Source organism: Myotis yumanensis, unplaced genomic scaffold, assembly GCF_028538775.1.
Source record: "Myotis yumanensis isolate MYYU_CA2020_CCGP unplaced genomic scaffold, mMyoYum1.0.hap1 SCAF_13, whole genome shotgun sequence".
Lineage (NCBI taxonomy): Eukaryota > Metazoa > Chordata > Mammalia > Chiroptera > Vespertilionidae > Myotis > Myotis yumanensis.
Genome location: NW_027223764.1, coordinates 38,758,983 through 38,773,124, shown reverse-complemented (window position 1 = coordinate 38,773,124; position 14,142 = coordinate 38,758,983). Strand labels below are relative to the sequence as shown.

At 36.6% G+C, this 14,142-nt stretch overlaps 1 protein-coding gene across 5 annotated transcripts in view; it reads left to right on the top strand.

Annotated features, from left to right (window-relative positions):
- Positions 1-14,142, top strand: part of CTNNA3 (catenin alpha 3) — a 1,374,069-nt gene that overhangs the window by 923,017 nt on the left and 436,910 nt on the right. The gene's annotated exons all lie outside the window — the stretch shown is intronic.

Below are 14,142 nucleotides of genomic sequence, written 5' to 3'. Positions count from 1 at the left end.
ACCATGTTCTTGGATTGGTAGAATCAACATCATTAAAATGTCCATACTACCCAAAGCAATCTATACATTCAACGCACTTCCCATTAAAATACCAATGGCCTTCTTCAAAGATCTAGAACGAACTCTCCAAAAATTCATCTGGAATAAAAAAAGACCCCGAATAGCTGCAACGATCCTGAGAAAGAACAAAGTAGGTGGGATCTCAATGCCAGATATCAAGCTGTATTACAAAGCCACTGTTCTCAAAACTGCCTGGTACTGGCACAAGAACAGACATATAGATCAGTGGAATAGAATAGAGAGTCCAGAAATTAGCCCGAACCAATATGCTCAATTAATTTTTGACAAAGGAGGCATGAACATACAATGGAGCCAAGATAGTCTCTTCAATAAATGGTGTTGGGAAAATTGGACAGACATATGCAAGAAAATGAAACTAGACCACCAACTTACACCATACACAAGAATAAACTCAAAATGGATAAAGGACTTAAATGTACGACAGGAAACCATAAAAATTCTAGAAGAATACAAAGGCAACAAAATCTCAGACATATGCCAAAACAATTTCTTCACTGATACAGCTCCTAGGGCAGTTGAAACTAAAGAGAAACTGAACAAATGGGACTACATCAAAATAAAAAGCTTCTGCACAGCAAAAGAAACCATCAACAAAACAACAAGAAAACCCACCTCGTGGGAAAACATATTTGCCAACGTCATATCTGATAAGGGCTTAATCTCCAAAATTTATAGGGAACTCATACAACTTAACAAAAAGAAGATAAACAATCCAATCAAAAAATGGGCAAAGGATCTAAATAGACACCTTTCAAAAGAGGACATTCAGAAAGCCAAGAGACATATGAAAACATGCTCAAAGTCACTAATCATCCGAGAGATGCAAATCAAAACAACAATGAGGTACCATCTCACACCTGTCAGAATGGCCATCATCAACAAATCAACAAACGACAAGTGCTGGAGAGGATGTGGAGAAAAAGGAACACTTGTGCACTGCTGGTGGGAATGCAGACTGGTGCAGCCACTATGGAAGGCAGTATGGAGGTTCCTCAAAAAATTGGAAATGGAACTCCCATTTGACCCTGTGATCCCACTACTAGGAATATATCCCAAGAAACCAGAAACACCTATCAGAAAGGATATATGCACCCAGATGTTCATAGCAGCACAATTCACCGTAGCTAAGATCTGGAAACAGCCTAAGTGCCCATCAGTAGATGAATGGATTAGAAAACTGTGGTACATCTACACGATGGAATACTATGCTGCTGTTAAAAAGAAGGAACTCCTACCATTTGCAACATCATGGATGGAACTGGAGAGCATTATGCTAAGTGAAACAAGCCAGTCAATGAAGGAAAAATACCACATGATCTCACTCATTCATGGATAATAAAGACCATTACAAACTTTTGAACAATAATAGATACAGAGGCAGAGCTGCCTCAAACTGATTGTCAAACTGCAGTGGGAAGGCCAGAGAGAGTTGGGGGGCAGGAGGGAGGGGAGTAAGAGATCAACCGAAGGACTTGTATGCATGCATATAAGCATAACTAATGGACATAAGACACTGGGGGGTAAGGGAGGGTAGTGGTTTGTCAAGGGCGGGGGGGGGGGGGGGGGAAAGGATACTTATGTAATACCCTTTGTAATACTTTAAGAGGAAAATAAAAAAAAAAAAAAATTATAAAAAAAAAAAAAAAAAAAAAAAAAAAAAAAGAAATATTTAATATTATAAAGTTATAAAATTTCCATCATGTATGTCTTGATTTAAAGTATTTCTAATTAATTTTAATATACTTTTTGAATTGTAGTAAATAATAAGTTGACTCTAAAATTGTATGTGAAAGTACAGATTCAATAATAGCCCAAAATTCTTTTTTTTGATGTTCCATTTTATTTATTGTTATTATTTTCTTTTTTTCTTTATTGATTAAGGTATTACATATGTGTTCTTATCCCCCCATTACCCTTGAACCCCCCCCCACTCATGCCCTCATCCCCCTGTTGTCTGTGTTTGCAACAGCATGGATGGAACTGGAGAGCATTATGCTAAGTGAAATAAGCCAGTTAGAGAAAGATAAATTTCACACTATCTCACTCATTTGTGGAATATAATGAACAACATAAACTGATGAACAAAAACAGATCCAGAGACAGAGAAGCATCAATCAGACCATCAAACCTCAGAGGGAAGGTAGGGGAGGGTGGGGGTGAGGGGGAGAGATCAGTCAAAAAATTCTTAAAGAAGCACAAGAAATTGAACAGCGTTGCCCTACCAGATAGCATGAGCTTTAGTATTTAGTACTTAGCAGTGTGATACTAGAACAAGAATTAAGATTAATATAGAATTAAATATGAATATAGATAATAAAATATAATAGATAACTAAATATAGACTCAATTGTACATATACACTTAATAGATAATAGAGGTGGTTGTAAAGAGGTATTGGGAAAGGATAGAATTTGCAATAAATGATACTGAAAACATTAAAAATATAAATGAATGCTTATTTTAAAAACTGCATGAAAACTACTTCGACATGATTTAAAGATCTAAATAGGAAGATGATGTGCACTGGTGGCGGGACTGAAAATTGATGCAACCACTATGAAAATCAATGTGGAGAGTCCTCAAAAACTTAAAACATAAAACTCAGCAATTCCACTTCTGGGTATTTATCTGAAGGAAATCAAAACACCGATTCAAAAATATATCCACCCCGATTTATATAAAAGGTAGAAAAATGCACATTGTTTGTAAGACTGAATGTATACAGATTCCAGTGGGCAAAGAGTATATAAAATATATTATTTACTATTAACTTACATTATTATTTACCACTGAGTGACTAATTTTCTCCAATAGTCTAAAAGAAAAAAGTCATTAAATAATTAAGGATTTCTTTTTGTTTACTTTAGCTAAAAGGAATTTATATATCGCTTCCAAAAAAATAAATAAAAAGCTTATGGTCTAGGAGTATCTGAAATGCAGAAGTCTTATAAGGTTGAATACTTCATCCCTTATCATCGTACCAAATGTCAACAGCTGTTCAGATAATGCCTAATTATGATATTTCTACTTAATTATTTTATGATCCTTTACTTGCATATTAGAAGATACCTTTTGTAAACACTTTACAAATCAACTTTTTTGGCAACTATGACTTTTCCCTAGAAACCTGGAGTTCACTGATGGAAAAATATTGTAATTTAGCAATTGGCAAAAGAAGGCAAGCTGTTAAACATAAAGAACTTAGTTATGCAAGTTAAATTAGCAAATATATTTTTATTTCACCTTATTTTGTTATATATCATCTTAAAATTTTATTGAAATTGATGACTGTCAGGTGGATGATAATGTTTACTCATTGACAACCATTTGTTGATCAAAACTTAACCACAAAAATTTGTTTTGAATTATTTTTTACTTTTTAAATAAGATATTTAGTTAAATATGACAAGTAGTTGTTTCGAGAAATTTTTAATTTTTTTCATTTGTTAATTCTAAAAGAATTTAATACCAGTATTATTAGGGAGTCCTGAAATAAGGTTTTAATGATCTCTGTATTGTTTTAAAGTGATAGTTAATTTGTACTCAACTGGGAGGAGATTGAGAAAGACATACCCTTATTTGAGATATTTGTGTGTGCAATTTTTTTGAACCAAAAGCATATTTAGAGTTATTTATATATAATCTCCCAGAATTTTAAATGGACTTTAAGTGTGGAATCAATTAAAAACTTTTTTTTTCTCTCAAATTTTATTGTGTATTAGAACCACTGTGTGGGTAAGGGAGGGGTGAGCTTTCTAAAGCAGTGATTGTTGGGACCTACTCTGGGAGTTTCTGATTCGGTAAATTTGGACTGGGACCTGAGAATTTGCATTTCTAACAGGTTCCTGGGTGATGCTGATGTTCTGGTCTAGGGACCACACTGTGGGAAATAAAATAACTTGGAGTAGCCCTACACAACCTCAGAAATCTGCCCTACAGTATGCTCGCATTGTGAATCTCCTCTTGAGCATTGGAGATATAGTTAATAATTTTTTTTGTTTATTTTCTTGACATACTATAAAAAAGAGGTCTTAGAAAAAGTTATAGTTCCAAGATAGAATAAAACAAAACAGAAACAAACATCTGGCATAGGTAACACGAAAGTTGTGATATCATTTTCTTCAGTGGTTCTAAGGATTTCATTCATTCTGGAGAGAATTTAAGGTGAAGTTTTGGAAAGATAATGCAGTTTTTACTATGTTCTGGTCATGTCGTTATAATCAAATCTAAGTAACACAGGTAATGGTAAGCTGAAATTATGTTAATTATCTAATATGAGTTCAAATTGCCCTCAACTTGTGATAAATCAATTTTTAAAATATCAAGCCTCTATCCTGTATATGAATTTTACCAAAGGAATAATTTTGTGTACTTGAGTCCATTAGCCTAAATATGCAATTCTTAAAAAGGCTTTCGGTATAATTAGCATGTAGTTCTCATCCTTCTTGATTTTTTTCATGCTTTAGGAAAGAGAAGCTGTCGTATGTGTGGAGTCTAGACTTAATTTTTTTAATAGAGAACTAAATGTTGTAGATAGAAAGGTGATCCAAATAGTATAGCACAAACTATCACAGTTGCAAAGAATAGAACATTAGTATAGTCACATATCTATCTGCCTGGAGAATGTTACAATACGGTGCTAACAACTGTCTCTAGAAACAGTTATAAAGTCCATTATTTTTTGGGGAAATTTTACCTAAATTTCATAAATAAGTACACAATTCATACCAACTGTATTCTTCCATCCAAACTTAACAGAATGTCCCAGCTCAGCTTTCCCGCAGCCAGGTCCGAAAACAATATTCTGTTCAATTTTTGTATCATGGGTGTATCAACATTGTAAAAGACTTAAAATATATTAGTTTCAGAAAGTAGACCCAAATACAAACAAGATTCTAAACATTTAAAACTAGAGGCCCTGTGCATGAAATTAATGCACAGAGGTGGGGAGGGGGTTCCTTAGCCCGGCTTTCGACCTAGGGGGATGTCTGACTGCTGGTTTGCAGAAGGTGACCAGCAGGGTGCTTGCTGGCTGGCCTCACACCTGATCGCTGCCGCTGGTCTGCCCCCTGGAGGTCAGTGCCTGTCATAGTGACTGGTCTTTCCGCTGGTTGGTTGTTCCGCTGTTTGGTTGATTTGCATATTAGGATTTTATTATATAGTATGTTGATAGAATCCAGCCTGGCTGGTGTGGCTCAGTGGTTGAACATCGGCCCAGGAACCAAGAGATCACTACTTTCATTCCTGGTCAGGGCACATGCCTGGGTTGCAGGCTCCATCCCTAGTACGGGTGTGTGCAGAAGGCAGAGGATCAGTGATGTTCCTCCCTCATCGATGTTTCTAACTCTCTATCCCTCTAAAAATCAACAAAAACATTTAAAATGTAGATAGAATCCAAATATGCCATTTTAACTAGAATTTGGAAAAATGTTTTGAGACATTTAATAAAACAAGTGAAAACATATGAAATCCAAAATTGATATATGTAAAGTGTATGATTTTTGCCATCTTCACATTTATTTAATAATAACCAAAATGCTATTCAGATAAATATTCATGGAATGTGAAATAGAATTCATAAATATGAGAAATGAAATCAATAAACATTATTTCAATATCCACAAGCTTATTGTAATAATATTAGAACAAGTCAAAGCAGTAATTTATTTACAGAAAAAGCTAAATATTAGTAGAAACAGAAGTACATTTTGAATTATTTGTTAAGTTAGTCAATGACAAGGAATGTGACCTACAAAAGCATTAGAAAAATATTTATTGGTAATTTGACACAAAACACTATCATCAATGAAATAGCTTAAAGCTAAATATGCCACTTTAATGAAGTGCTGATGTCAAGCTAATTATATAATCATTAATTCTAAGAATACTTAAGATTAGTCACTGCTGAAGAAAACAAAATGCTCTGTTATTTGCAGCTCATTTATGATGGAACTTGCTAGAGATTTTGCATGTTAGCAATTATAAGACATGAGGCTGAAGTATGTTTTCTGTGGTATATAACACAATAATAAATAATACAAACAATCAATAAGTAAAGATATTATTACTTAATGAAAACACCAGTTGATTTTGTACATTTTAAAAACTGTTTTGAATCAAAGAATAGGAGCTGAAGCATAGTGTAAAAGATTAAATGTCACAAAAGGGTGGTGAAAGAGCTTATTGGTGGGAAATTAAAATCATAGTTTTGTTTTGGATGGCTAGAGGGCAGGACAAGGTTGGGAGTAGTAATATATATATATGGCTAATATGCGAAGTTTCCCCTCAGGAGTTCAACCGGAAGACCAGGAGTTTGATCGCTCACTATGATGTATGCTGACCACCAGGGGGTGGCGCGGAACGAAGGGAGGCCCCAGCCGGCAGCCAGAAGGAAGGCCCCAGCCAGCAACCAGAAGGCCCCAATTGGCCCTGATCTCCGTCCAGGCCTAGGGACCCTACCCATGTATGAATTTCATGCACCGGGCTTCTAGTTTCTAGATATTTGCAGAACAGAACTGGGTAAAGAGTGGAAAAATACTCAAAGTAAGATATGTAGTCAAGTTGAACATCATTTATTTCATTTATATGCCTGTGAAGTTGCTAAGTTTTAAATGTAAATTTAGGAGAAAAGAGCAAGGGAAATAATCTTTTCATTGTTTCACGTTATATCTTGGCCATGGACTGGTGTTTTACAATGAAAGGATTGCTATAATGACAAAAAGGAAGGTAGCATGTAGGGGAGAGAATATTGCTTGGACTTAAGGTATGTGTGGAGCTGCAAAAGCAAATATCTAATAGTGGCTGCAAACTATTGGGCAGTTTTCTCCTAAATACAGAAGGAAATGTAGTGTTGGGTGCATTTGTGTGCTCTGCCAGTGCTTACGTTTTCCTAGAGGTAATGATTGCTATTTAAAGCGTGTCTTGGAATCAAAGATGTAAAATCAAGTAAGCAGCACTTTGTAAATGATAATGCATCATGCAAATGTTAGTTGCTATTTTTATATAGAACCGGAGGAAGCAAAATGTTGTTTTAACATCTTAATGTACGTCAGTGGCTTCAGTTTCCATAATAAGTGAAAGAGAAAAATATAGGTTATTATTTGACCAACGGACTGCACAAGGTTTCCTGCAAATGCTTTTCTGAAATTCTAAGTGTTATTTTTAAGCAGGCACTCAAATCTGAGTAAAATGTAAAATACATTTATGTAAGTTGGTACATTTTCTTAAATGAGAAGGGGTAAGAAAGTATTGCTAAAAGTTTTCAGGGAGTGAAAACCAAGTTTGGTTTTAGTAATGATTGCGTTCTCTCCTCACCTAATCTATCATTCATTACATCATTATCTTCTCTCCAGCTGCAATAGGCTTTGTGTGGTACTCATGAATATTGCTAAAGATCCCTAAATGTATGAGCTCTAGCTCTCTTATGCTCAAACTGATTTTCAGGTTTTATTATAACTGACAACAAGTAACTTCTACTACAAAGACCCAAGAATGTCCATTATTTCTTGTGTGAATGTTTGAGAGCATCCTGGCATTTTATAGGAGTCAGTGCCCCATCAAAATTCTAAAATTTGATTCTTTATTCTACTCTTCAGTAAAATAAGTCCTTAGATTTCCATTGTGACTGTTTTCTTTATTTATATTAAGAAACAAATATTCTAAGTTGTGCGTTTCATTCAAGGCTAAAGAAGTTTTCTTCATTAATTGAAAACACGGATAAGAAAGCATACATGCATCTGTTCTCCTAAGAACATTTCTGTGGGTTTTTTTCCCCCCTTAATAGCTAGATTTGGTAAATAGGCCAGTTATTTTGAAAGCTAAAATCTTGTTGTATGGATTGTTTTTAATTAACCATTTATAAACCTATTCACCTCAAATATTTTTCCATCTTAGTAAAAGGTAACTTGTTTCCATGCAAAAAACAGTGGAGATACCTTTGACTCCTCTCTTTTACATTCTCCAGATCCTATTCCTTAGCAAAACCTGAAAATATGTCACATATATCTGAAATACTTCCAGTTTCTTAAAATATACATTTATTAATTTCAGAGAGGAAGGGAGAGGGAGAGAGAGGTAGAAACATCAATAATGAGAGAGAATCATTGATCAACTGCCTCCTGCGTGCCTCACACTGGGGATGGAGCCCAGGACATATACATGTGCCCCCACCAGGAATTGAACCATGACCAGGATCCTGGTTCATAGGTTAATGCTCAACCACTGAGCCACACTGGCTGGGCACTTCCACTTTTTACCACCACCAGTATCACAGAATTATTGTATTAGCCTCTGATATATTATACATATATTGGAATGTTATTACCTGTTTTCACTCTTAACCTCCCCTCTCCACTAATTCTTTCTCAATATTGGATACAGATTTTTTTTTAAACTCCAAATCAGATAATATCACATCACTGCTCAAAATCTTATACCAATGCCAAGGGCAAAAGACAAAGAGAGAATACTAAAAACAGCAAGAGAAAAACAGTTAGTTACCTACAAGGGGGTATCTATAGGACTGTCAGCTGATTTCTCAACAGAAACTTTGCAGGCAATAAGGGAGTGGCAAGAAATATTCAAAGAGATGAATAGCAAGAACCTACAACCAAGATTACTTTACCCAGCAAAGCTATCATTCAGAATTGAAGGTCAGATAAAGAGCTTCACAGATAAGTAAAAGCTAAAGGAGTTCATCAGTATTATATGAAATACTGAAAGGTAAAAAAAAAAAAAAAAAAAGAAAAATGCTGAAAGGTATTATTTAAGAGGAGGAAGAAGAAAAAGGTAAAGATAAAAATTATGAACAACAAGTACATATCTATCAACAAGTGAATCTAAACATCAAGTGAATAAAATATCTGTTGAACAGAGTAAACTGGTGAATATAATAGAATCAGGGGCATAGAAAGGGAGTGGACTGACAATTCTCGGGGGGAAAGGAGTGTGGGGGGTGGGGGAAGAGACTGGACAAAAATCATACATCTAGGGACAAGGGTAGGGGGAAGGCAGGGGAGTGGGAACCGGGTGGAGGGAAGCTATGGGGGGGGGGGGAAAGAGGAACAACTGTAATAATGTGAACAATAAAGATTTATTTAAAAAAATAAATTTAAAAAATTTCAACAACAACAAAAAATCTTATACCAGCTTAGAGTTGCTCAGAATAGAAGCCAAGCCCAGCTGTTGTGGCTCAGTGGGTGAGTGTCAACCTATGAACCAGGAGGTCACAGTTCTATTCCAGGTCAGGGAACATGCCCAGGTTGTGGGCTTGATTCCCAATGGGGAGCCTGCAAGAGGCAGCCAATAAATGATTCTCTCTTATCATTGATGTTTATATCTATCTCTCCCTCTCCCTTCCTCTCTGAAATCAGTAAGAACATATTTTTTAAAAAAAGAATAGAAGCCAAAGGCCCTACATGGTTTATTACCCACTGTTTGTTTGTCTCTTTGATTTCATGTTCTCCAACCTGTTTCTGCTTCTTCTCCTACATTGTCCTCCTTGCTTTCCCCGGAAAAGGCCATTAATTTTCTGTCTAGGAATTTTCACATGATTCCTATAGCCTCTCTTTTTATTACTCACACTCTCCTGTCCATCAGGTCTCATATTCACCATCTCAGAGAAGGCATTATTGGCAACCTATTGCCAAGGTCTATGCTCTACCAAATACTTCCTATCCTCCTTTTATGTTCTGTTTTGTTACTCCACACTTACCACCATGTGGCATGCTCTATTTATTTATTTGTTACTGGATATTTATTAAAACGCCCAGTGAAGAAAGGATTGCTGTTTTGTATTTCTTTAAATTATTTTCTAATGCCTAAAATTGCATCTGACCCAAAGTAAATGTCAGAAAAAATGCTGAGTAAATGAAGAATTGAAGTTAATTATAAGGGAATCTCAATCTAGTTGCATAATGAGTATGGATATTTTTAATTTCAAATAAATGTAAAAAATAAAAAAAGTAAAGACTGACAACTCGATATCCACATATAAAAATCAATTACAGGTGAATTCTTGACATAGAAAAATAAAACTTCAAAACGTAACATAAGAAAAAATATTCTATGTGTTAGGTATATATCTGTTAGACAAAATACAAAAATAGTAATCATAAAGTGCTGGAAACCAATTCCAGCATGTTCAGCAGGGCTGAATCTGGAGTGGCAAGGGCATTTCCCCAAACCTGAAAAGGCTGCATTAAATTGATTGTTTGCTGCCAGACAGCTCAGGGCATCTTAATCTACATGTTATTGCCTCCTACTGGCCAAAAACCTGAATAGCCGTAGGCTAATTCTCCCCATTCTGACAGTAGACTGTGTATACAACCCTTTGAAGTGTATATCTCTGCCTCGCCTCAGGACAATTTATGTTAATAAAAAGCATGGAGTCCTGAGACGAGGAGAACTTAGTTTTTTTAGATAGGCTTCTCTGACCCCCAAATGCCTTTCAAAATTATATTTCGTCTCTGGACTCTTTATTAAGATACACACAGCCCCTTCTCCAGATTGCTGAATCCTTCTTATTGCTGGAACAAGAACCCCGGCAATAAAGGAAAGGAATAATAAATGAGCTGAATTTAAATTAAAAACTGGTATATCAAAGAAGTGAAATTCAGAACTTTAGTAAGAATTAAATGGCATTAACAGAGTGAAATATTTTCAGTATATCTATATGACAAAAGACTTATATTATATTCAGATTACATAAACAATTCCTACAAATTAATTTCTTTAAAAGGCAGACAAAACCATTCAAATGAATAAACAAAAGACTTGAACAGTCACTTCACAAAAGAAGATGTACAAATGGGAAATAATTACATTAAAATATGCTAATCTTAGTTATTACAGTGCAACGCCTCTACAAATCTGCCAAAAGGACAAATGACAAAAAAAGAAGAAAATCCTGACAATTTCAAGTTTTGAGGACAAGGATAAATCCCCAAACTCTTCTTTGGTACTCAAACCAACATACCCATACCTGTGAACTATAAATGCTCCTTATACGCATATGTTGTGGACACTCTATAGACACAGAATGGACCCTCACACACCAAAAATGTGCTTTGGATGTTGTGACTGATGATGCCACACACACTTAAGAGGTTGTACAGAGATTGGTTGCTTATCTGAGGCTTCCTGGGCAATGAAGGCATATTCCCAATCAAATACAAAAATATATGGACACCTTGGAGAGGGGTAACTAGTTTAGGGGCTAAGGTTGGAGTCAGGGTTCCCCCTCTTGGACTGAGGTTTGCATGGTTTAAACTTCCTGCCCCCACAGGAGGGAGCACCTGGGCTCTCTCATCAGCTTGGGAGTGGCAGGGCTTGAATGCAGCCAGAAACATCAAAAATGGAGTCAACCTTCTCTTCTTGAAGAAGAAAGCCCCTGCCCTTCCCAAAGCTGAAGCCAGAGCGAAGGCTTTGAAGGAAAAGAAAGCAGAGCTGAAAGGTGTCTACATCCACAGAAGACGAAGAAGACTAGCAGGTCACCCACCTTCCCAGGGCTGAAGACTCTGCAACTTGGAAGGCAGCCCAAATAGCCTCGGAAGAGCGCCCCCAGGAGGAGAAGCTTGACCACTAGGCACCACCAAGTTGCCCCTGACCACCAGGGCAGCTGTGGAGAAGATAGAAGACAACAATACACGTGTGCTCACTGTGGACGTCAGTACCGACCAGCACCAGGTCAAACGGGCTGTGAAGAAGCTCTATGACATTGTTGTGGCCAAGGTCAACACCCTGATGAGGCCTGACAGAGAGAAGAAAGCATATGTTCAACTGGCTCCCCACTACCGTGCTTTGCATGACGCCAGCAAAATTGAATCCAGCTGGCTAATTCTAAATATAAACATTTTTCACTGTCAAGAAAAAAAAAAGAATCAAAGCCTTTATTTCAGTATATAACCCCCATATGCATACAATCTAAAAGTGCTTCATAAGGTACGTACATACATGTTCATTGCAATAGTATTTGTTATAACACAAAACAGTAAATTTCCCAAGTATCCATTAATTATAGAATGGACAAATAAATCATGATATATCTATACCATAAAATATTATACAGGAATAAACATAGGCAAATTACTGATACTTGCAGTAAGATGTCAGACTTATAGACCTGGCCGGTAAACTCAGTGGTTAGAGCATTGGCCCATGGACTCGGGGAGGTGAGGGTATTGGGTTCGATTCTCAGTCAAGGGCAGTACCTGGATTGCAGGTTTGATCCCTGGCCTGGCCCCACGGTTGGGGCTCCTGTGTGAGACAACCAATCAATGATCAATGTCTCCCTCTCTTTCTTTTGTTCTCTCTCTCCCTCCCTCCCTCCCTCCCTTCCACTGTCTCTATTTCTAAAAATCACTGGAAAAAAATATCCTCCGGTGAGGATTAACAAAAGATGGGAACCTTATAAACATAGTGTTATGTGAAACAAGATTAACACAGAAGAGGGCATAGTTAGATTACTTTTATATAAAGTTGAAATACAGGCAGAATTACTCAGTATTGACTGAATTAGATTAGTGTTAAATTTTGGGAGGTTTGGTAATAACTGGAAGGAAGGATGAAAGAGATCTGGGATGGGTAATGCATTTTTCTAAATAGATTTTTATTGACTTCAGAGAGGAAGGGAGAGGAAGAGAGAGATAGAAACATCAATGATGAGAGGGAGTCATTGATTGGCTGCCTCCTGCACGTCAGATGAGCCCGAAAACCAGGCATGTGCCCTTGACCAAAATCGAACCTGGGACCCTTCAGTCCACACCTGACGCTCTATCCACTGAGCCAAACTGGCTAGGGTGGTAATGCATTTTTAAAAAAATATTTATTTTTATTTTTTTATTACACTTGATGTACAATATATTAGTTTTAGGTATAAAACCCAGTGATTAGACATATAGCTTATAAAGTGATCACCCTGATAAATCTAATACCCATCTCACACCCTACATAGCTATTACTCTATTATTGACTATATTCTCTTTGCTGTACCTTACATCTGCAATTTTTCCTTAATCTCTTCCCCTTTTTCATCCATCCCCCCAATGCTCCTCCAATCTGGCAACCATCAAAATGTCATCTGTAGCTGCTTGTTAGTTTATTTTGTTGTTTATATTTCACACATAAGTAAGATCAACTGGCATTTCTTTCTTTGTCTGACTTATTTCCTTCAGCGCAATACTCTCTAGGTCCAGCCATGTTGTTGCAGATGGCAAGATTTCATATTTTTAATGGCTGAGGCATATTCCATTGTGTATATTTCTCATTTATTCTTCATCCATTCATCTATTGATGGACACTTAAGTTGCTCCCATATCTTGGCTATTGTAAGTAATGCTGCAAATGAACAAGGGGATGTATATATCTTTTCGATTTATTGCTTTGGGTTTCTTTTGATAAATACCCCAAACTGGAGTTGCTGAGTCCTTTGTTGTTTTAAAATCTGTTTTGTCTGCTGTAAGTATTACTACCCCAACTTTTAATTTTTGTTTCCATCTTCATGAACTATTTTTCCCCTTTTACTTTCAGTCTGCATGTCTTTTGATCTGAAGTGACTCTCTTGTAGACAGCATATCTAAGGGCCTTGTTTTGTTATCCACTCAGACACCATATTATCTTTTGATTGGAGCATTTAATCCATTCACACTTAAAGTGATTATTGATAGACATGCATTTTTGGCATGTTATTACAGTATTCATATTTTCCTCCTCCTCCTCCTCCTTTTTCTCCTCCTCCTCCTCCCTCCCCCCCTCCTCCTCCTTCTTCTTCTCCTCCTTCCTCCTCCTCCTCCACACCCTTTAATGGTTTTGTGCTGATGAATGAACTCCTTTAGCTTTTTCTTGTCTGGTAAACTCTGTATCTGTGCTCTGATTCTAATTGATAGTTTTGCTGGGTAATCTTTGTGCCCAGAGAAGCCAAGTTGAAAACCAAGTCAGCTGCATCTAGTGCACAATTTAGGGAAGATGCTGCTTATTTGTGGTTTGTGAACCTTTGAGAGACTTTGCGAAAGTCAAAGCATGAGCCAAGACAGGCCCTTTGCATGGAAAAGCCACTGGAAATGG